The 22,472-nt window shown below is 41.2% G+C and overlaps 1 long non-coding RNA gene across 1 annotated transcript in view; it reads right to left on the bottom strand.

The window, feature by feature from the left end:
- Window positions 1-20,400, bottom strand: part of LOC140689006 (uncharacterized) — a 376,464-nt gene extending 356,064 nt beyond the window's left edge. The window contains exon 1 of the long non-coding RNA XR_012063860.1: window positions 20,328-20,400. This is a non-coding gene — a long non-coding RNA (uncharacterized lncRNA). The remainder of the gene's footprint in view (window positions 1-20,327) is intronic.
- Window positions 20,401-22,472: the final 2,072 nt, after the last annotated feature.

Raw genomic sequence — 22,472 nt, 5'->3', positions numbered from 1 at the left:
GTAAATAATTCTCAACCCGTTCCAAAAATGGCTCGCAGCCATTCTAAATATTGCCTAGGAATTATTTATAATGCCTGATACAACATTCGGTGATAACATAAGCACACACAATTGGGAGTCTGTTAAAATTTAATCCCAATTTAAAAGCGAGGCGGAGCAGGCCAAGACCAGAATCAGCAGAGGATTTATCAGAAATCTATCATTCAAGTTAGAAAAGACCCTCAAACTCAAAAAATTTTAAATGTCCATTTCCCAGAGCTGACAGAAGGTGATCTCTTCTTGAGACTGGTTGCCTCATTCAACAGAGAACTAGATTTTCATCAGTCTTAGTGAAAAGGGTTATTGGTCTTCATCTACTTGTTGGCACATATCCCCCAGCCTCTCCTAACTCTAAAGTCACATCTGGAAAAGTGAGATTATAACCAGAGCTGCTAGATGGCTTCAACAGTGAAAAATTCTTCCTAAAATGGTAGCTACCATTTAGTTACCATTTAGTTACAGACACTTTCGAACATTCCTAGTTTAATCTTAACCCAACCCTATGTGATATACGGTAAATTATCATGCCCATTTTACAGATGAATAAAGAATCAGGGAGACAAGTAACTTGCCTAAATTTTTCATACATTACAACATATGAAACACTGAGAAGCTCAGATTCTAATCCACATCAATCCTAAAGGCCAGTCTTAAAAATACAGAACCTCTGAAGAAAAATGGAGCTCCCCCAGGACTTTTAAATGATGATGTTTAAAATAGCATCTGAGGTTATAAAAGGGTGTCTTTGTTATCTCATAAGTAGGCTTCCTGAGCCGTAACCAGGCCTGCCTTCAGCATTTGTAGGTCCCTGGACAAGAATACAAATGAAAAATCCACATAATGTATGTCTAAATGTTAGAAGTAATAAATCAATCTAACAAGCTATTAAATAAAATATGTTCTACACTCCTGCCTTGATAAATATGCTTTATAATGACTGAAAGGCCAGGTTCAAATTCAGAATCCCTCAGCTCATAGCAGGCCCCCTCCCTCTCCTCCACCTCCTCTGCACACACACACTCCTCCAAGGCCCGGCTCTGTCCTGCACTGCAAGGGGCCTGGTACACAGATGTGGTCACCCCAGCCCACATACCCCAGCTCTACCCACCGCCCCCACACAGCTGTCCCTCGGACACTGGCAGGATCTGCCTCCAGCGTATGGATTTAGGGAGATATTCGACACAGGTCCCCAGAGCCAGCTCAGGTCCCTTTGGGCAGAGGATCCTGGGGACCCACTCGTGGTCTACAAGGTACTATTCAAAGCAGTCTTTGAATCTGGTCCTTGAACTGTTCTAGTCTGCTTCAAGTGCAGATAGAGAAAGGAAGCATTTAGAGCCTCTCATCACAATTTGACATTGCTACAACATTCAAGTGCAGAATTTTGTATTTTACAGGAGTATTAGTCAGCCACAAATGGGAAAAAGAATTTAAGGGGGGACGGGTTCTTATCCATAATGGACAGCAAAGCTCCGTCTAAAACAGTGGGAAGGCTGGTGGCCACATCCCCTTGGCCCACAGACTCATCCTCTGTGGGAAGAGGCACAGCCTGGGGAGGACCCGGCACGGACTTCCAAAGCAGGGTTTCTCATACCCAGGTTTAAGGGCAGCAGTGACAATACCTTTCCTGGTTTTCAATCTTACTTTAAAGCTCTACCATCTTTGGGGCTTGTGATCCAAAGAAGGTCCTAGAACCATGAAAGCAGCTCTGCTGTCAAGTGTGTGGGCTTAGGCAGGTACAGAGTGAACAGGTGGCTAAGAGGAAACCACCACGCCCCCAGAGCTCCTGCTACCAGCATCCCCCTGGCTCAGCCTCAGCCAGAGAAGTGGTCAATGCCAACCAAATGCAGCTCCTGTTAACTCGGGACTGCTTGGATAATTCAATGTCAAGATTTTAGGTCTCCTGTGATTTTTTTGTTTCTTGCCTCAAACCTCAATTCCTGCTGAAGACACGTTCTCCAGCCATTTTTTGCTTGTCTGTTCCTGTGCCTGTTGATAAAGTGATTTCATAGGAAAAGAATTTGAGGTGTTTCAAAGAAAATGAATTTTTAAAAGAGGACTAAAACAAAAATCTCAAAACACTATTTACAATCATTTTGATATTATTACCTAAAGGTTTTGGCCAGGAAGAAACTTTTTAAAATGATGTGGGATAAGTACGAAGAGTTGCCACTACATTTTTTTTTCTACTTCATAATTCTATTTGTTCAACCTTCAGTGTGTATTTTTCTCTCTGCCCACCCACCTCCCTTTCTGCAACCCCCTCAATATATACACACACACACCCACCCCAATAAACCATCAGCTGATGAGAACTGCAGTAGTTCCATTTTCAAATGCTATGTTTAACTCTTACTTGAGCAAATGCCTATTTCTGATATGGACCATATAAGAGATTATACTTTTAAAGCAATAAATTGCTAGCTACAATTAATTTTATAAAAATATCAAGCTTTTAATTCTAGGACAGTTTCCAGAATTTTTCTACTAAGACCGAAAATGTGATGGTTCAGATTTATGCACACAGGCAGGGAAGAAGGCAAAGCGAAAGGCAAGATCCAGCAGCACCTTCTTAAACAGGGTTTCTCTCCCTCTCTCCCATAGCAAATTGCATCTTAGGACAAATCCACCCCCTTTCCTTTGAGACCAAGGTTTTGTTCAGCAGCGAAGATCACCATCAACTTAACAGGAAGGTTAAGTTAAAGAGTGTAAACCAACAGAAGTTTTCGGTATCACACTTAAAATTATGTAAATACTGTTCAGTAACACCAATACCTTAGTGAATACGAGGTCCCTTCAGTACACATACCATGCTAACCCTGGAGCAGTCTGTCAACAGTTACCCTTTCTGCTCAAACAGTGGCTTGATCCCTGGAGGCACAAAATGACTTAGGTGTGTTTTCCTGAGCCTTTCTTGGTATTAACTTATTTTAGGCAGGCATCTTTCTTTCCCTCTAGACAAGGGGTGATTAGTGGGCATAAGAACCATTTAGAATAATTTTTTAAATGCACGTTCCCAGTCCACCTCCTTCAAGACTTAGATTCAATAGGCCTGAGATCTTGCCAAGGGTCTTTGTTTTTAACAAGTATCCCAGGTAATTTCAACAAAGCTGTTTCAGGGAACAGCCTTTGAAAAACACTTTATTGGAATCTTGAGTGTTTTAAGTACTGAATGAATCAACTAGTGCTTATTGGCAACTTGAGCTCATTTTATCTTGATGACAGAAGTATCATGGTTGGAAAAAGTAAAACTTTATAGACTGACTCACAAATCAATACATATTATATAAATTGATTAATGATAGAGCCAAAGCTGCTGAAGTAAATTCAGATCCAGCCTCTTGTTAAAAAAAAAAAAAAAAACTTTGTTTTAAGTCACCAACATTTAGAAATAAAGAGGTATCTGTCATTTCAACTCTATCGTTTAACTGGCTCCATCAAGAAATATTTAAGTACATAAAGGAAAGTACCTGCTTTTTAGTGTTTAATCGTGGTTACACGTGACCTTGTAGATTTCTATCCATAGGAAAGGTAATCCCAAAGGTTAGTCATGTGCCCTGAAATGCATTAACTAGGTTTGTATCTAGGAGTCAATTTATCCTGATATTCTTTTATCTGACTCCACTTCTCAAATTATCTTGAGTCTATCTTCCAATCTTAGTGGTTTCTTCATTAAGCAATGGGGTGAATAAACACATTAACATGTATTTATAAGAGAGTCATTTTTGATTCTTTGAGAATTGTGCTTTGGCAGTTTGGGAGGTTCTACTGAGATGGTCAAATGCACTCACCTGCCAAAGCCAATTAAACTACACTGATCAAAAGTACAAATTCTTGTGCTGTTTAAGCCTAGGCACATCTTCTCTTGGCTCCCACAGTCAGTGTCAAGCGGCAGGAGACTTCTGCTGACCCTGTTCCTGCCTGTGTTTGTGTTTCTGGTTCTTGGCCACATTCAGTTCTGCCTCTAGTTTGTGCACAACCAACACATTATTTCCCCTTGATGGCAGCAATGGGGGTTTGATTTTGTAGTTTGACAGTCTGGTTTCTGCATCAAGATGGCAGGCACCTGCCCTCCGTCTAAGAGGAGGCGAAGAATTTTTGTCTGTCTCTTTGTGTTCACATCAACTAGGAAAATATTTCATATACATTATAAAGGAAAACAGCTCTTGGAGAAACTGGTTTGTGTTTCTGTTTTGACCTGTGGCTCAGAGTTTAAGTGAAGAATGTATCTATCTGTCTAAAATTGAGAAAAAGCCATAACCTCTCACTGTGTAAATGTGAAATACTGTCCTACCTTAGTAGGTTATCAATAAGTTAATGGCAAAGTCTCAAAATAAAAAGGCTCTGTTTTGTGTTGGTTCAGAGAGATTACTACTTACATGAGTGAATTGTTCCTAAAATTCCCCCAGAATATAAACTGAATTTTAAATGTGATAGCTTTCAAAGATAAAACAAATCACTAGTCCAAAAGCATGTTTTTATAAGAATCCAAGTTTGTATAATCAAGATAAAACCACCGGACAAATAAGACTGGTTTAACAGTTTTGGTTATGAAAACAATGATATTATCTTTATTGTGATTATAGCAGAGTTCAGTATTATATAAGACGACATTTTAAAGATGTGATTTTGTTCATGAATTTCTCAAATGTCTTACACTCACTTATTAATCAAATAAGCTTCTACTCCTATATTATTTTTAGGATTACAAAAAATGTAAAAATATACTCAACTAAAATTATAATTCTGATAAGCTTTTTGATATAAATAGTAATTTTGTTCTGTAGAGTTTCAGCTTAAACATAATATCCTACATCCTTTGGTTACTAGAAAATCTTGGGCTAGTTTTACATAGAATTAATTACTGGATAAGTTTTAGATACCTGGATAATTTCTAAGTACAACACTGAAACCCAAGTACAGGTTTAATATACGTACCTTCAGTTTCTTTACTACAGAGTGGTTATAATTTTGAATCATGTTATTAGATCTGCTTACTCTTGCCACTTTAAGAATGTAAAGGCTGGTATGTGTGGCTTTAGGGACTGAGTTTTGCTTGTTTGTTTGCTAAACTGTGTGACAATTATCAACTACCCACCTCTCAGCAAAACAGAAGTTAATCTGGAGCACTGAGCAGAAGTTAGATACAACTGAATATGCGAGGTAACGGGATGCAATTTCATTTTCCCAGGAAAATCAGAAGAGTATTGTTCTAAAGCAAAGTGTCTGCTTGTTCCAGAATATGAAAGGGCATGGTGGAGAACAAAAGTTGAGTTTACACAGCAAGCTGGAGATGTTTAGAGGGAACTGCATTTTATTTACCTTGGTTTTAAATACCTGAGCCTGAAAAATAAGGAAGTATGTTAAAACTTTGACAGTTTGCTTAGTTTTGATGGGCTTATAAATTAAGAACCCTTTACTGCCAAATACTGTATTAATACAAACTAGAACTTGGCTTTCTTTTTATTAAAATGACAACTAGTTTTGAAATATTTAGTCTAAGAATGGATAGTAAGTGCTTACTCTTTAGTTTAACTTGTTTAAACAGGACTCCATACTCACCCAGGATAATTTTCTGTGCTTTGCATTGCTTTATCATGTTCTTGATTTTAAAAAATAATAAAGGACAAAGTTTACTCACTTGTGAAGGTGCTGAGGTCAGAGGCTGGGTTCTGCACGAGCAGATGCTGAGACAGTGGCAGATGGAAGCAAAGGGGAGAATGGCAGAAGTCAAACAGGGGGCAGGCCCCACAGTGCTTCGGCAGCCCCACGGGGAACTCGAACATACATGGCTGTGTCCAGAGTTGGACCCCAGAGTCACACCTGGGATCACTGGGTGTGAGCCACCCTGGAAAGGAGAGCACTTAGACAAGGCAGCTCTGCAGATGAACAAAACCCACTGGGGGCTGAATGCCCGAGGCTGCCTGCTGACAGCTGGGCAACATGTCCTTCCATGACCAGGAAGCTGGGCAGCTCATCCCCACGGGCACAATCCCCTCCGGTCATGCTACCTTCCACTACGTCCATTCCGATGTATCAGAGTGTCACCTTGATTAAAAAGGTAACCAAGCATTTTATCTCAAGAATCCATAGATCCTATCTTAATCTGGTGAGACGACTCTTCGTTAAACTTTTGGTTTGGCCTTCAAGATCAGAACTCAGTTAGGAAAAAAACACAAATTTCCAGATTTTTTTTATCATTTAAAACTTAACTTTGCAATTTCCCATTCAGCCTCCAGATGATCACATGTCTTTATGCCTTGTAAAAAGGACCCTAGAAATGATAGGGTGAGTTTGGGATGCTCTGTATTTCTCAGTTAGCTCAACATTATTACAAGGACACTCTTGTACGTTGTCAAACCCAAGGATGAATGTGTACAGGATATACATTAATAAAAACGTCTGAGATTAGACCCGCTGCAATGTTTCTCCAAGTGTGGTCTCCAGACCAGCAACAGCACTCCTGGGGATCTCGTTCGCACAGGGGAACAAAACGTGCCACCCCAAAATGTGTCTCTTTGGCACAAGGGTTATTTTAGGCTGATTATTTTTAAAAGACCTGGCAACTCAGAGTCTTTCTTTACCTCTCCCTTAACTGCCTAGAAGTTACATGAAGGGCCGTAGGTCCGGGGAAAGCCCTGTCACAGAGACACCTACAAAGATTATGGGTGCGGCGTGGTAGGGGGAGCTCAGCAGCGACTGGAGACCAGTCTTCCGTGTCCCACTGTCTCTGCACCACATTAACAAACCTTTGGTTATCAAATGTTTGTTCTTCCACCTCTGAACTGCCTTCCTCCCTTCTGAAGTCCCAGATCCCTACCTCCTCCTCTCAGATGACAGGTAAGTGGCAATGGAACCTCCCCAATCCCTGCACATATGCAATGAAGTTTGACTTTCTCCTGTTAATCTGTCTCATGACAATTTAATCTGTAGACCAGCTGAAAGAGCCTAGAAAGACAGAGCAAAGATTCCCCCCCCCCCCGTATTAGAAACACCAACTCCAGAGCCTCTCCTCAGACCTACCGAATGAGTCAGTGGGGCCCAGCGATCGGACTTTACAGAAGCTCTCCGTGGGATACCAGTGCCTGATAAAACCTGAAAACCACTGCCTCGCGGAACTGATCGAAAGGCCCTAGAAATCTGTTAATACCCCCAAATCTGCTTTAAATATCCATACCCTCAGGAGTAAAGCTGGTCAAATTTGAAAGATTTATATGTATTTCATTGCAATGGAGAATTTTAGTCTCTTGTATTTTTATATTATTGGCTACTGTAATAAATTAATCACAGCATCTAGCCTCAGAAACAGGTTTCTGCTCTACCCTGATATTTGCCTAAAGACTCCAGGCATGAGTTTGTATCTTCAACAAGGAAAAATGGTCTCAGAGGTCAAAGCCAGAGATTAAGGCCAAGACTCCCAGATCAGGCTTTGGAGCTTAAAAATGACATCACTTAGACAACTAATTACTCCTGACGACAGAGTCAGGACGTAAACAAAACTGACTGCATCAGACTAAATGAACCAGTGAGAGAACTTTAATTGTGGTTATTTATTTTGGAATATACTATTTTCAGCGTTCTTTTTTCTAATCAGTATATGAGAAAGGCTCTCTCAAATTACTGGACTGTGCTTCTGTAGATTGAAACATTTGACAAGTAATATCCAATTCTTATTAACCCCTCAGAATTCAGATGATTCTACAGTGTTTCCTTATTTGCAATGAAAATATTTGCTCTCCTTACTTTTAATGAAATATGGTTATTTGCGTATATTCTCTCCTAGTCCTCCTTACTAGGGTGTAACTGTAAAACCGTACAACCACAGCTGTACCTAGTGTCATATTTAACAATGCTTCTTACTTGATACGGTGTAACAAGCATAAAAATAAAAATCATCCTTGATGTGTGGACATAATACTTCAATCCCTCCTAGAAACGCTGGCCTGTAATCTGTGCTACAGTTTAGAAGGTTCCAGCCTCACAGGGTAAGGAAGGTCACTTCCTGATAGTCAGAACCTTATAAAACACGGGGACTGTCTATGAGATTGGACTTTGCCCCGACTTACAGGTAATGCAGGTGAAACTTCATAAAGGGAGAGTCTTAGCCTTGACTTCCTAGACCCAAGATAGAAAAGTAAGTAACAGAGATGCCAACTAAAACGTGTCGCTCGCCATCTGGCTCTGTAAGAATGAGGTCACTAGCCACTGCAGTCAGTGACTCAACACACCCTAAAAGGAGTTCAGGGGGGAGATCAGGAATGAGACACTCTGACAGGCCTTCAGATACTTCAGGAGATTTTATGAGCCCAATTTCTTGCACCTTCTCATATCTAGAAAGGCCCTAAAGTCATTAACAGGTATCTGTTCCCCGTCACTAGCAGCAAGCCTCTGCCAAAGCGTGTGCCTGACTGTACGCACCCCCCTCACTAAAATCACATACATACCGACCTCCGCCCACCTCTTCGGAGCAGTTCCTCGGCGCTGTCGGAGAGGCGATAGTCCTCGTTCTGCCCTAAATAAAACTTAACTCACAATTCTCATATTGTGCATTTTTTTCAGTCTATAAAGGCATATAAAAGTCCAAGCCAGGATTCCTCTAGCAAACGTCCACGTAGTTCATTTTCTCACCTTTGTTTGCAGCTCGCTAGAAGAAGCTTGTATGTGTTTATTTACAAAGGTGCAGCGAGAGGTGTAAATTATCAGGCCACGATTAAATAAGGCTAACTTTTGTTGTTTAAGAATAAGCTTTAGAAATTATTTATGGTCATAGTGGGAGTTGGGGGAGCAGTTGAGAAAAAAAAAATAGCCAAAACTTGGAAATGAAGCTTAAGGATAACTGCCTGTCCTTTCAGTGTCATTGTTTTAAGGATTACATAAATATCTTGGTGATTGTACCTATGGATTTGACTTTGTTATTTAGTATTAAATCAGAATACTGATACTTTGAAACTGAGAATTTTTAGATTCCTCTTAAATAAAAAAGTTCTTCCTTTGTAAGCCATTAACCACTTTTAATCTATTCACAGATTTCAGCTTTCTTTTGACTGTCTGACTATATAAATCTTTATTTCCCAAATTCTGCTTTGAACCAGGCTTACCATCTTACTGGTTTCCTCATCAATTAGTGAGTTGAATAAAATCTCTGACATATGTTCATTTTATATTTATACAAGAGTCATTTTTTTCCCACGTTTTGAAAATTCTGCTTTGATACTTGGGGCTGGATGTGCTTTGGAACTCAGAAGGCAGATTTTAGAAAGTGCAGAGATGTATATTTTATATATTTTTACATTACAGAAACAGATAACTCCCAGCGGCATCTGGGACAGCACCCCATAAGCAAACATCTTAGTATTTCTCTTGTGAAGCATATAAGTATTTATATTCAGTGAGATGAAAGACAAGACAGTAAATAGCCTGTTATTTCAGGTTTGTTTTTTTGTTTTTGTTTTGTTTTTTAACCACTGAACAAACTCAGAAGAGGTCAGGATGCTACCAAGTGAGTTATGAAAAATTTGTCAGTTTTCAGCACTTGTGGATTTTGGTAGGCAATTAAGGAATTGTGAACCTAAAATTTCTATTACCATCTCAAACAACATTTATTCAGTTACAGGATACTCATGTCAAAGATAAGAAAAAGAAGAAGTGTGAAACCTCAGAAACCATTCACAATTTAATATCCAAGAATGTAATTCAATGTGAGTCATTTCTCTGAGAAGAGTAATAGAGTTGAAAAATCTAACAATCTCAAAATAATGGCTAACGCTCCACTTTCCATGTTTAAAAAGACAATAATCAAGAGCCCCAGTAAGCAAATAAAACATCAAACAAAACTGGAAAAAAACTAGGAAGATACAGACAAAACTTCTGCATAATGTAACCAATCTTTTGCAATCTTTAAATAAAATACTTAAAAAAAGCCACATGGTCAGAAAAACAGTTTACTGGTGGTAAGGTTGAAAAGGGCTACATCAAGTCATGTGCAATGTACTCTTCAATGAATAAAGATGATCTCAACATTAGGGATAAAAACTAGAGACTAAGTTAAAACATGAATAAGTTTAGAAAAATCAGGAAGAAAGGTAAGTTTTATTGCAAAGGATATGCTGTTGTATCTTATTCAAGTTTTTCATAACATTTATGTAATATTGAGTATCAACGATGATTTGAATTAGGCTAATTCCTTAACTTTCTTCCTGATGATTCAAGTTTCTGGTTTTTTAGAGAAGGATCAAGAGAAAGGCAGAGATTTCTGGCTCTAAGATGATCTTTATGGTTATTCTCTTCTTCCTCCTCCCTCAATTTAACAGAAAGACAAAATGATATAGAAAGAAGAGAGAAGATGGGAAGGGAGCTCTGGACAAGCTGGAGACTGGGTTACAGGTGGGGAAGGGACTGCAAACACCTCATGGAGTAGACAGCCCTCCTTTGGTTGGCTGCAGATGTACCACAACACTGAATGTCCTGGGACCGTATCAAGGGAGACTGGAAGCCCAGTAGTTTAGTCCCAGCTGTTGAAGCTTCTGCCAGATTGGGGCCACCCCACTCAACTCTGTCATAGTCCGGGCAACCTGCCTTGATATATGAGCCTTACTTATTAACACAGGCAATCTTCTCTGGGCACTGTCTCAGCGCCCAAGGGAAGTTTAACATTCTTCACTGACCCTCCTCTGCCACCATCCCAGGGCTTCAGAGGGATGAGTCCGTATCTATCTGTATTTCATCTGTCTATCCATCCATCATCTATCTAAATATATATTCTAACACAAATATGTCCCCACTGTGTCATTTGCACACACAACAATCCACATTCATGAACCATATTCCTAGAACTTCCAAAACTAGATATGATACAAAACATACAAGGAGGCAAAAGGACCTTTGCTGAAGGTTCTCCCTTGATGCCACCTCTCTTAAAACTTATCCTATCACAAAATAGGACAGCTGAAACAAGTATGAATTTTTTTAACACCAAATAATATTTATTGAATGCTTAGTAAATGACTTGATATTTGAAAACCTTTTGTGCACAGAAACTTTCCACACTATGGTGAAAAGTGTTTTATAAGTTATTAATCTTTCTTCTCTATTAATCTAGGAATGAGCTGTGTCTCACACATTACAATTCACCTTTTACACTTAATACATGTACATATTTAATATATTTAAAAATCTTTAAAGACATCATTCTCGCCTTTAAGTTGAGGATGTGTCTAGGATTTCTTCCTGCCCTCCTCCCCCATCCTCCGTTCTTCCTTACACTGTTCATGTACGAGGACAACCCCAGTGACAGCCCCTTAAATGTCTTCCCACCACCACACAAGGCAACTGGCTTGTAATTTTGTCAGTTCTCCTGTGTTAGTTATCCGAGCTAAACTGTAAGTGTAACCCCCAACTGGACAACGCAGTTAAACAGGCTGGGAAGGAGGGTAAAGGGAACAGTAAAATAACGGTTGATAAAGAGTCAGTGACTCTGCAGTGAAGGAGGCGGTCAAGGCCTATCAGCAGGGAGCTGCTGTCCAGACATCCAAGATGATGAACTGTACAGTGCTTCCTATAATCACAGCATACACGGGAAGAATCAGGACAGAGACCAGAGCATGGCAGCATCATTCTCACGTGGAAATACACTCCGAGGGAGCACTCATTATAGGAGAGTCCCACAGATACACACATCATCAGAAATCACGGATCACAGACCTATAAAATGTCAACTTTGTACTTAATCTATGAATTTCAGCGTCTTCAGCCTAAGGAGTCTGAGAAATCCATACAACTGGGATAGAGCCTAATGCCAGGAAACTGCTGTCTCAGTGCAAATGTCACGGATGGAGACAAGGAGACTCCTGAAGAGGAGAGCAGCTGGAGGCAACAAGCAGAGTCCAGGCAGGTCCTCAGGTGAAGAGGACTGGAGGTTAGCATCAGAACCATGCTGCACACCTCCTATGGGGAATCACTATGTCTTCATGGGACAAGCAGCAGGTATAAATGCGACACATTGATACTGAGCCACCCCTCCTTTGGCAGTCTCCTGTTCCCCTGGAGTTCACCAAGACTGCAGCACAGGCACTCAAGCAGAGTCCTTCACCCTCTTCCCCTTCTCCTGACTTCCTGACAAGCTGCCTGCCCTCCCGGGGGCTGCTCCGCTACCAGGCACAGCTGTCCTTGCCCAGATGCTCCCCTACTCCAACCGAAGGTCAAAGCTGACTATGGTCCACGACCACGTGGTTACTTCACCTCCCTTACAAGCGGAGCTGTTGCCCATACCTCTGCAGTAACTCTGCTCATTGTCTCTCCAGATGGCTCTCTGCTCAGTTCTCCACTGAAGATGCGTGGCAGGTTGCTTGGGAAAGTGATGCTCTCTCTCCACCCCTCCCCTTCCTGTATTCATGACATTTTCATTAAGATGGAACCTATTTCCCTGCCCCTTGAATCCAGGTTCGCCTTGCCATTTGCTTTGGCAAACAGAACCTAGCAAAGGTGGCACATGCCTCACCTACATCAGCCTGAGCCCTCTATCATCACCCAGAGAAAAAGCCCAGCTAACTGGCTGGTGGGTGGGACCACATGGACCAGTCACTGCTGTCAGCCCAGATGACAGCCAGCCAACTCCCCGAAGCAGGGCCATCTAACTGGCCTTCAGCTCCCAACAGATGCACGAGGCCACTCAGCCACTATCAGACCCAGCCAGCTGGGGCCAGCCTAAACCGCGGACCCAAAGAGTCATGAATCACATGATGGTTGTTATTTTAAGTCATTAAATGTGGGGGTGGTTTGCTACATTGTAGTAAGTACTTAACAGAATAAGTTACCCATGGCAAATTGTCCACCTAGTAGGTAACTCTCTAGATCAGCTAATTCTCCACAGCAGAAATATTTGAGCCTCCTGTTATATATCAAAACATGTATTAGAATATCAAAATACTGTTTTATAACACTGCATTATATTGTATGATGCTACAGTATTACACTGAGTGACACTACATTATTACATATCCCATTATACATTTTCAGAGGACACAGGTATCCAGGGGAAGCTTTGTTGGTGGTGGGGAGATGGTGTTACACTTAGCCTCACTAGATCAGAAAACACTGCTCCTTCCAGCAGCCAGGCCACGCCGCTCAGTCTAACCCACCTTGCTCAACTTTCTCCTCCTCTTGTCTTTTCCAAAGCTGCTCCTCAGTCTGGCTTTCACCAATGATCAGTTCTTTCAGAAGCATCTGTACACACTTCTGTCACTTAGGATGCCTACAGATGCAAGCACCTAAATTGGCTGTGTTAGAGAGTGAGAAAACTTACTTTCTCACATACCAAAAAAATCCAGATGTAGACAGCTCCATGGTTGCTTAATTCAACAGTTCCATGACATCAAGAATTCATCTTTCCACCTAACTGCTGAATAAGACGGCAGCTTTGTCCTGAGAATAGCACTCTCCTGGGCACAAAATTGTTGCCACCGCTGCAGACATTATGTCTAGACACAACATCTCTGCCTCAGTGTGTCTTGTTAAGAACCTTTCCCAGAAGTCCACCAGCAGAACCCCCTCAGACCTCACAAACTAGAACTAAAACATGCCTCGTTCTAAATCAGTCGTTGGCAAGTGGTATCATATAATCATGATTCACTCAAGTCAGCTAGGATTTACCCCCTTAGAAGTGTCTGCTAAAATACCTAACTTCTATGTAGGAACAAGATCAAACCATTTTTACGGTTTTCAGAGGCCCTACGCCACTTGACGTGTTTGACCTAAGTGCCTGCTTCCAAACATCTCTTCATTCCATGACAAAGTTCTTTGCGGCAAATTCTTTCCTAAATTTACATGTAAGTTCAGCTAGTACTCTGGATTATATGTGGTTATAGAGAAGGAGCACTGTGTCAGTGACTGGCATCAGACACAGCCAGTTACACTTTCCACATCCACTTGTTCAAGTTCAGCCATGCCCAAGTTGGTCCTTGGACCAGCAGCATCACCTGGGAATTCTTTTCTGGCCGCATCCCAGATTAGTGAAACAGCAATCCTGAGGGTAAGACTCAGCTGTGTGTGTTTTACAAGTCTTTCAGGCTATTCCGATGCTCCCTAGTGTTTGAGAACCACTGCAGTACGTACGAGCTATGTGGCTTCGTACAAGATATACTCTCTTTCAGGCTCAGATTGTCAGTCTTTCAAATGGGGTAATAAGATCTCTCTTAAAGTGTTACTGTAAAAATTAAACAATGTATAAAATACTTAGTACAGTGCTGGTGCAAACAAACATGTCAGCATATTTTCATGTACATAAAACTACACATTAATTCTTAAAATCTATGTACACACTCAAATAAAGAAATCATTGCTCAGGAAGAAAAAAATCTATGTACTACTATGAAGATGTGTATAAATGTATTAAATGAACTGATTACAAAACTACATATTTTTAAAGATGCACATCTATTATTTTTATTTTATACCAATTTTTTTTATTAAACATATACAAAGAACAAAAAAGCAAATATGAAAATCTTATAAAAACAGCCATTTCCCAGTTACACTACCACCACTCGGCTACATTTTAGCAAACTAACGCTATTTATTTCCGTATTTCTGAACAAGATGCACAGATTTCTATTTCTTAATTCACCAATTTTAGACACTCCTTTCATGAGGATGAGGATTTAGTTCTCTTAAACTACCATCTCCACTTCCTCCTGCCTCATTTCCCAAATGAGATTTTATCTTCGTATTTAGCGAAATCAATTCTTTACATTACTGTGACTTCATAAATGTAGTTCTATTGGTCAATAAATTACAATGACATCGTTTCTTCTTGTGCATTTGTTCTCTTTTGGAGGCAAGAACTGCTCAATATTCCAACAGCTCAACCTAGCCAATAGATCAGGAAAATTAATCTCAGTAATAACCTCCTACGCAAATGTCAGATAAACCACCAGCTCTGTGTTTCCCTAAAGAACGCTCTCCTGGAGTTTGAACTAGCTGCTGAGATTTCTCCAACACATTCTTGCCCTGTGTTAGAGATTTTCTGTTCTGACCCCCTACCTTTTTGTCATTTCTTGATTTACTGATTCATTTTGGCGAGGTTCCTCTTAGCAGCTTCCTGAGAAAGGATCCAGAGGAAGTGTTTTGAGTTCTTGCCTGTTCACAGATGTCTTTCCTTGCACATCTGCTTGTCAGTTTCATTGTGAACAGAACAGAATCCCAGGTTAAAAATCATTTTTCATCAGAATTCGAAGGAATCACTCTAGTACTTCCTACCTTCCAGGATTCAACGCCACACTTTCCCCCAGCCTCCTGTATTTGCCCTCTTTAGTTTGCTTCCTTAAGTTCTCACCTTTAGTGTTTTAATACAGACTAACATCCCTTCATAGGCGTCTTATTCATTGTAGCAGGTGCTCTGTGGGCTCTTCACCACTGAGAAGTCCTTATTGGATAATTTTCTATTTGTTCTCTTTACATACTATTAGATATTGGATGCACTGGTTGATAACTGTCTCACTGTTTTTATACTACTGTGCATTTTCTTTTTGATCTTTTCAGCTTTCTTTTTCCCTTTTCCCTATTTCAGGATTTTTTTTTATTATTGCTTATAAATCTGGTATCTCAGATTTTTTTCTACATTTTTTAAAATGCCCTCTGCGTTGCCTGTTACCTCCAATTTTCTGTTTTTGTTTTCATGGGTTTTCAGGTTAGAAGCTTTTTTTTAGTATCTCATGGTCCTTGAATGTCTATGTATGGTAGAAAAAGATGCTAAAAATCTAATCTGATGCTCTGGGTTTCTTGGCCAATTTTTGAAACTACGGATTTTACTCAAAATAATCAGGATTTAAACTGGATTTTTCTTTGGAGAACCTCCCAAGTGTCAATGTATTTCCTACAATGTTAAGTTTCTGACTTGGAAAATCTAATTTTTCTTCTCAAGGGTATGAGTTCCAGAAACAGATGAAGAGAGCTACAAACCTGCCGTTCAGCATATAAACTTTAATTTCATCTCCAACTATCCCCTCAAGAGAAAGAAAATAGCTCATTGTACAGAAAAGTGGCCAATGACCTTCTGTGGTGACCCACATTCCACAAGCTACTTAAGATTTGGATAATCTTGTGTTTCTCTTAAGCATCTAACAGGAAGTATCACCTGTTATGGACTGAACTGTGTTCCCAAAAAATCGTATGTTGAAGTCCTAACCCCCAGCACCTCAGAATGTGAGACTGATTGGAAATAAGGCCTTTAAAGAGGTAATGAGGGTAAAATGAGACCTCCAGGGTGGGCCCTAATCCAATCTGACCAGCATCCTTATGAGATGAACAGTAGGAGAGACTTATGAGACACACCTGGGTCACCAGTGCCAGAAAAAAGGCCACATGAGGACACAGGGAGAAAGCAGCCATCTGCAAACCAAGAGGCAGCCTCAGAGAAGCCAGCCCTGCCAATTTCTTGATCTTGGACTCTCAGCCTCTAGAACTGTGAGAAAATCAATCTCTCTAGCATTTAGTTACAGCTGCCCAGCAAACTAACATAGTGCCCACGGGTACGTACAAGTCCCCAATCACTGCTCATTACTGGATAACTGATTTGCCTGCTTGGCTAATTGATACCCTCCCCATGTGCTCTCACCTGCTACTAAGGGGTCATCCACAAAGAGCTCCCATACAGTCCGAGAGCTTCTCTCATCCCTGGAGGCCAAGAGAGTGAGTGGGGAAGGCTACAGTTCATGATCTGGGGCCACAGTCAACCAACAAGGGGCTAGAGTATGGGCCAGCCCCCTCACCCTTTAATGGGACAATTCCAACGTGTGTCTCTCAGAAGGTCCCCAGCAGAGCTGAGCAGCCTTTGTCCATCATCCCACAGCCAAGTGTCACAGCTGAAGGACTGCATAGGGGAAAAGATCCCAAGAAAACATGCCATGACAGTTATGTATCTCAAATATGTTATCCTTCATCCTCACTACACAACTAATTCACTTGCTGCTGCTCATGCCTCCCTTACAGCATCAGTGGTGTCAACTATAAGGGCTGCTCCCAAATCACTTAGGTCACACAGAAGGTCTGCATAAGGGCTTAAATAATTATAAATTCATTTCATTATATACACTAAAATATAAACGTTCCTACTATCTTTTATTAGATTTAGAAATTTAAATTTTATCAGCCTAAGACATTTCATTGTACCAGTGATTCATGTCTGTTGAGGAGTTTGTGGAAAGCCATCCCCCCCGGAATAATTTTGAGCACGAAATCCCAGAGTGGCATTTCACTCTGTTTTTCCTCTAAAATTAACAAAGACTTTTGTCCAACTACATAATACAAAAAACACACTATTAGGAAGTTTCGGCAATAAAATGACAAAGTTCTAAGAAAATATACAGTGTGACGAGGATTTTACTTCCACTTGAGTTGAATCTATGATTGGCTTCAGTCCAGAATTTCTCACCCCCTGGGAATTCACTCTTTTCACACCTCTTGTTTTAGTTTCAGTTTCTCCCAAAGTAGATTGGAAGTGAGTAGCTACTTGGGAAGCCAGAAGTATCCCAGCAGAAGGATAGAGGGGAGAATCCAAATGTGACTGAGTTTAAATCCTCCAAAGATGGAGTATTTCCAAATGAGAACAAGTTGAACTTACAAGAGATGGTTTTAAATTAGAAGAGACCAAGTATCTAATTAGGTGGAATTACATTACACAGGTTTGTCCACTCGTAGAAAAATTGTAGGCAGCAAAAATTTTTACCAATTGTGATTTGAGACGGACAGAAGTCTAAAGTGGCAGATGGCTGACGGAATCTGAGCTCTCCAAGGACAGAGAGGGGTTGTCTTCCATTCAGTGCTATCAGATCCATGCCTAGAACAGTGCCTGGACCACAGGCGTCAACAGTGAATATTGGTGGGATGAAGGGAGGGAGGATTAGGTGAGATGGGAAGGACTTGGGGTTCCCAGGACCTTCATTTCATTAGGAAGTTGAAATTAATTAAAAACAATCATTCGGAAACTCTAACCACCATTACCAGAATAAACTGACAACATATCCAACAGGAGAAGCCATCATAAAAAGGTTATGGGTATGCCAGTGTGTATAATATTTTTGAACAGGCAAAAAGTTGCCTCCATGCTGAACTGTGGAAAATACGGTCACAATACCAGATCAAGTATTATTGCATAAAAACTTACCCTTACAATGTTTGGAAGTCTTAGTCCACTAGGGCCGCCCCCACTCACTAAATCAGAACATTAACACGTTTTTATTATCATGCTAATTAGTGATAGTAGCAGTAACACAAGTAAACGTGGACAGAAACAAGATAGAAGCCATATATTTGGTTATAGTACATAATTAACAAATTCTGGGATCTGAACCTTCAAAACCACCCAAGTCTTAAAACCTTAGAGACCAACTAACCCCTGGCATCTGAATGCTCAGGTTTGAAACCAAGCTCCACAACTTACTAACTCAATGAACTGGTACAAGTTTAACAGTTCAGCGGCTGTTTTCTCATCTGTAAAATAGGAATTATAATAGTCCCTCATCACTAGGTTATCTTTAGGATGAGACAGATTATCCACAGAAAGCACGCAGTAAATACTTGGCACGTGAAAATATGAGACGAGTCTCATTTGATGCAGGGACTTCCCCTAGTTGAGAGCTGACAGACTCAGTAACAGCTGATTATAATTTAGCATTTACATTGGGCTAGTCACCATGCAAAGTGCTGTATATTAGCCAATTTTAATACTTATTACGTCTCAAAATGGCCTAAAATGCCATTTTCTTTGACCGCCACATGTTGAACAAGGGACTCAAGCAGTATCATTAGCATTTTTGTATTTTCGTATGAAATGCTATTTTCAAATTTCTCAGCCCTATCTTTGAAATGGGTAGTTTTCTTCAAAGTACACATAGGCAAATATATGTAACCATGGTTAAATTTCATTTTCCTGGCCTTGGACCATCATTCCAGCTAATTCAAGTCTGTTTACCAAAACACTGAATGACTTGCAACTTTGGGTTGAATACTACAGAAAGCAAAAGGGAAACCCAATGATTTGCTACCAATGACCTCCTTCCACCTAATCTTTAAGTTACTTGTTTTAATACTGTCTGATAGACGTTAAACTTGCCCAGCTGACACTTCATCTGGCCTAATTTCTAAGCTCAGAGATCTTAGCTGTAAAGTGGGGGAAGTCTTACAGTGCTGTGTGTGAGGGTCAAGCGAAGACACATTTAAAAGACTCAGACTATTATTACACTGTGCTGGTTTTCTTTTCCTCCATTCAATTGATAATGATATTTGTTTGGAGTGCTGGCCAGGTCTCCTAAAGAAATTACACTTCGTCACGGAATTTTTCTTTCAATCACTTAGGCTGTGGCCTAAACCAGCTGAAACCCATGTGCAAAAAATGCAAACAGATTATAATGTATCAATTTAGGTCAGGAAGCCATATCAAAAATGAGAGAGTGCAATGAGCCTCTAGTTCTGTAATTCAAAAGGACTGTTGTGGAGACAGGCGGAAAGGAGGCAGGGCACGACCTTTAAAAGAATGACTCAGCAACTGAAGATTCCACTCCCAGTAACTGAGGCCCAGGGTGGTGGGAGACTCACCTCCCAGTAAACCTTGAGCCCCAAGATGGAGGAAGATGCAACTTCCAGTAGACCTTGAGCTTCATTATACGCTCACTGTAATGTATTAACAATACTAAATGACACTCCCACAGGTGCCAGGACAGGTCCAAGGCTGGTCAGAAAAGGCCAAAAAGCTGGCAGTGGCCCAAATCCTGGGAATCCCTGCCCTTTCCCCAACGTAGACTGCCTCTGGCCTGCTGGGCTTTCTTGCCTTGGGAGACGGCCTGCACTCTGTCTACGAATGTGTATCCATTTTTACTTTAAACCCCCTCCCCCAGGCCATGCCAGCCTTCGGCCTCCCTGGCCTCAGACGGCCTGCACCCTGTCTATGGAGTGTATCTCTCTGAATAAACCCACCTTCACTCAATTACAGCTGTCTCTTGAATTCTTTCCTGTCGGAAGCCAAGGACCCTCCCTCGGTGGGGCGCCTCCCAGGGACAAGGGGGAGACCTGGGACACGGCCCTCCTCTCGCGCCCGGTTTTCCTACGCGTTACTTGGGCTTAGACCATTCCCAGCAGGTGCGACCATTCAGCGTAAGAGCAGGCTGGTGGGCTACCTGAGCCGGGCTCCCATACCTGTTGCGCGGGAGGCCCACTGGTGGAAATACTCCTCCTCTCCCGAGCAGGCGAAACCGCTGCCCAAACTATCCCACTCTCCCTCTCTCTGCGTGTTCGGTACTCACCTCCCCTGCAGGGGCGAAAACGGCAGGTCCCCGCTCCCACTTCGGCACAAGCGCCTCCACTTCCTCCCCGCACCAGGTCCTCGGAGAACTGGAAGCTCGCGCAGGCGCGCTTCCGCCTTATAAAGCCCGCAGGTCTCGCGAGTCTTAAACCCAGCTCCACATTGGGAGCACCTGGGAAGCCTGAGGCCGCTGCGCGAGCCCTCTGTTCACGCCCCAGCGATGCTCATTAATTGACCTCAGATGTGGCCTAGGCAGGGCGATGTTTAAAAAGGTGATTACAATGTGCAGGCAACTTTGAGAATCACCACTGTTGAGAGCAAAGAGCTGCGCCTAATTCCACCCCTGGGACTCCCCAGCAGATCCTCATTGAGACTAGTGAACCCAGGAGTCCAGGTCCTTCCTTCCTCCTTTTTCTTTCACCATCCCGCAGACTTGCCTTACCTACTTGGCCTCAGCAGTTCCTTATGAGCCCTAATAGGGGCAAGGGTTCAACTGGGAGTTCTTTCTGCTTAGCATACCTTTATGAACCTTTCACCCGGATTCACATTTCAATAATGCGAAAACAGGTGTTAATTTCACGAATTCTGCAAAACGGTTTCACAGAAAGAAATCAAATCAGTCCAGCCTCTTGCGTCCTATATACGAGCAAAAATAGAACAATTTTCTAAATAACTTAGTTTTTTCCAACTATTTCAACATAAACACATCAAATTTTTTTCACTGGAACATAACAACTGAAAATATCTCCCAAAAGAATATTTTCAGAGGCGCCAGTTTGGACAGCCAAGGCCACACTTTTAAAATATCATTCATGAATCAGTGGATTAAACATGAGTAATAGACATACTATTCTTCATTCACGTTCTCAAAGACGCATATATATATTTCTCAAGCAATATCTGAGAAATATAATGAAATGGTCCATTTACTTTTTTCCCAAAGAGAAATGATTTGGTAAGCAGCATTATCTTGAAAGCAACTAGCTCCTTTTAATACTTATCATGCTTTCCTTGTATTCAGTTTAAATGTCACACATCAGCACCTACAGGTGGGCTATTGTCAGCGACCTTTATATTATGTTGAAAAGGCAGCAGGAACTTTTTTTCCCGTATTTGCAAAGAAGTGGGGGGGAAAACTTCAGCCCACTCTTTCATTGCCAGGAACGTTAGCAACCAGAGCTCAGTGTTCCCTGTTATACGACATCACAATCACAGTCAATAAATATTGATGACAAATTCAACAGAACTCCCTGGATCCCTTGAGCTAACATCCAAATGCATGGGGTAGGGGTGGAAATCTCTTCTTAATAGGTTTTGTATGCACCTCTGCCTCTGCAGAAAATGGTAACCTTAACCTGGGGTCCCCTGGATTCATAAATAATACAAGAGAAGCATTTATGTCTAAACATAAACTTGTGTCCTAAAGTGTCTTTTTTTAAAAAGTGTGTGTGTATATACACATATATTAATATGACGAATTTACCCTTCATTGTAAACTAACAACACAAAAATGGCTGATAATTAAATGCTAATGATTCAAACTGGACGCTTATGTTTTGCATTACTTGCTTCATAGGGTTAGCATTTAAATGGTCAGCTTTGAAGTTAGCAAACAGCCATTAAGATGCATCAGGGGAGTTCTCAATTTTTTTGCAGTCATTGTTTTCATCTGGCTGGCTACAGGCTCACCCAAACGGCAGAGATGGGATTTACATAGCGAAGGCTATTTTCGTTAGTGGGAGGGATGAAATCTTTTCTTCCAAATAAATAAATAAGAGGGATGGTCCTGAGAGGCTAGCATGTGGGAAAAGCTAAATCTTTCGTCCCCCTTCTCTGCCAGCCTTGAGAATTCCATTGTTATTCCCTCTTTCCCTTGAAGGCTTCAATGCAAATTTTTTAGTTCCCAAGCTTTTGCCTTGTGCGTTGCTCACGGCATCTCAGCCCCCTCTCAAAGGATTCCTTGGATACAGAGCCAACTGTCTACAAGATTCATTATTCTGGGCTCTCTGGGGTTAATACCCAAATCCTCTCCCGTGGCAGTACAAGTCTGAGGAGGCATGGAGGGGAAAAAATTACATGAAAATTCCTAAAGGCATTGTCTATTGAAAAGAGGGCAATAATTAAGAGATAATGTGAAAGGAGAGAG

The sequence above is a fragment of the Vicugna pacos genome, chromosome 24, assembly GCF_048564905.1.
Source record: "Vicugna pacos chromosome 24, VicPac4, whole genome shotgun sequence".
Lineage (NCBI taxonomy): Eukaryota > Metazoa > Chordata > Mammalia > Artiodactyla > Camelidae > Vicugna > Vicugna pacos.
Note: the sequence above shows the minus strand (reverse complement) of the source record. Positions and strands in the feature narration are given on the sequence as shown.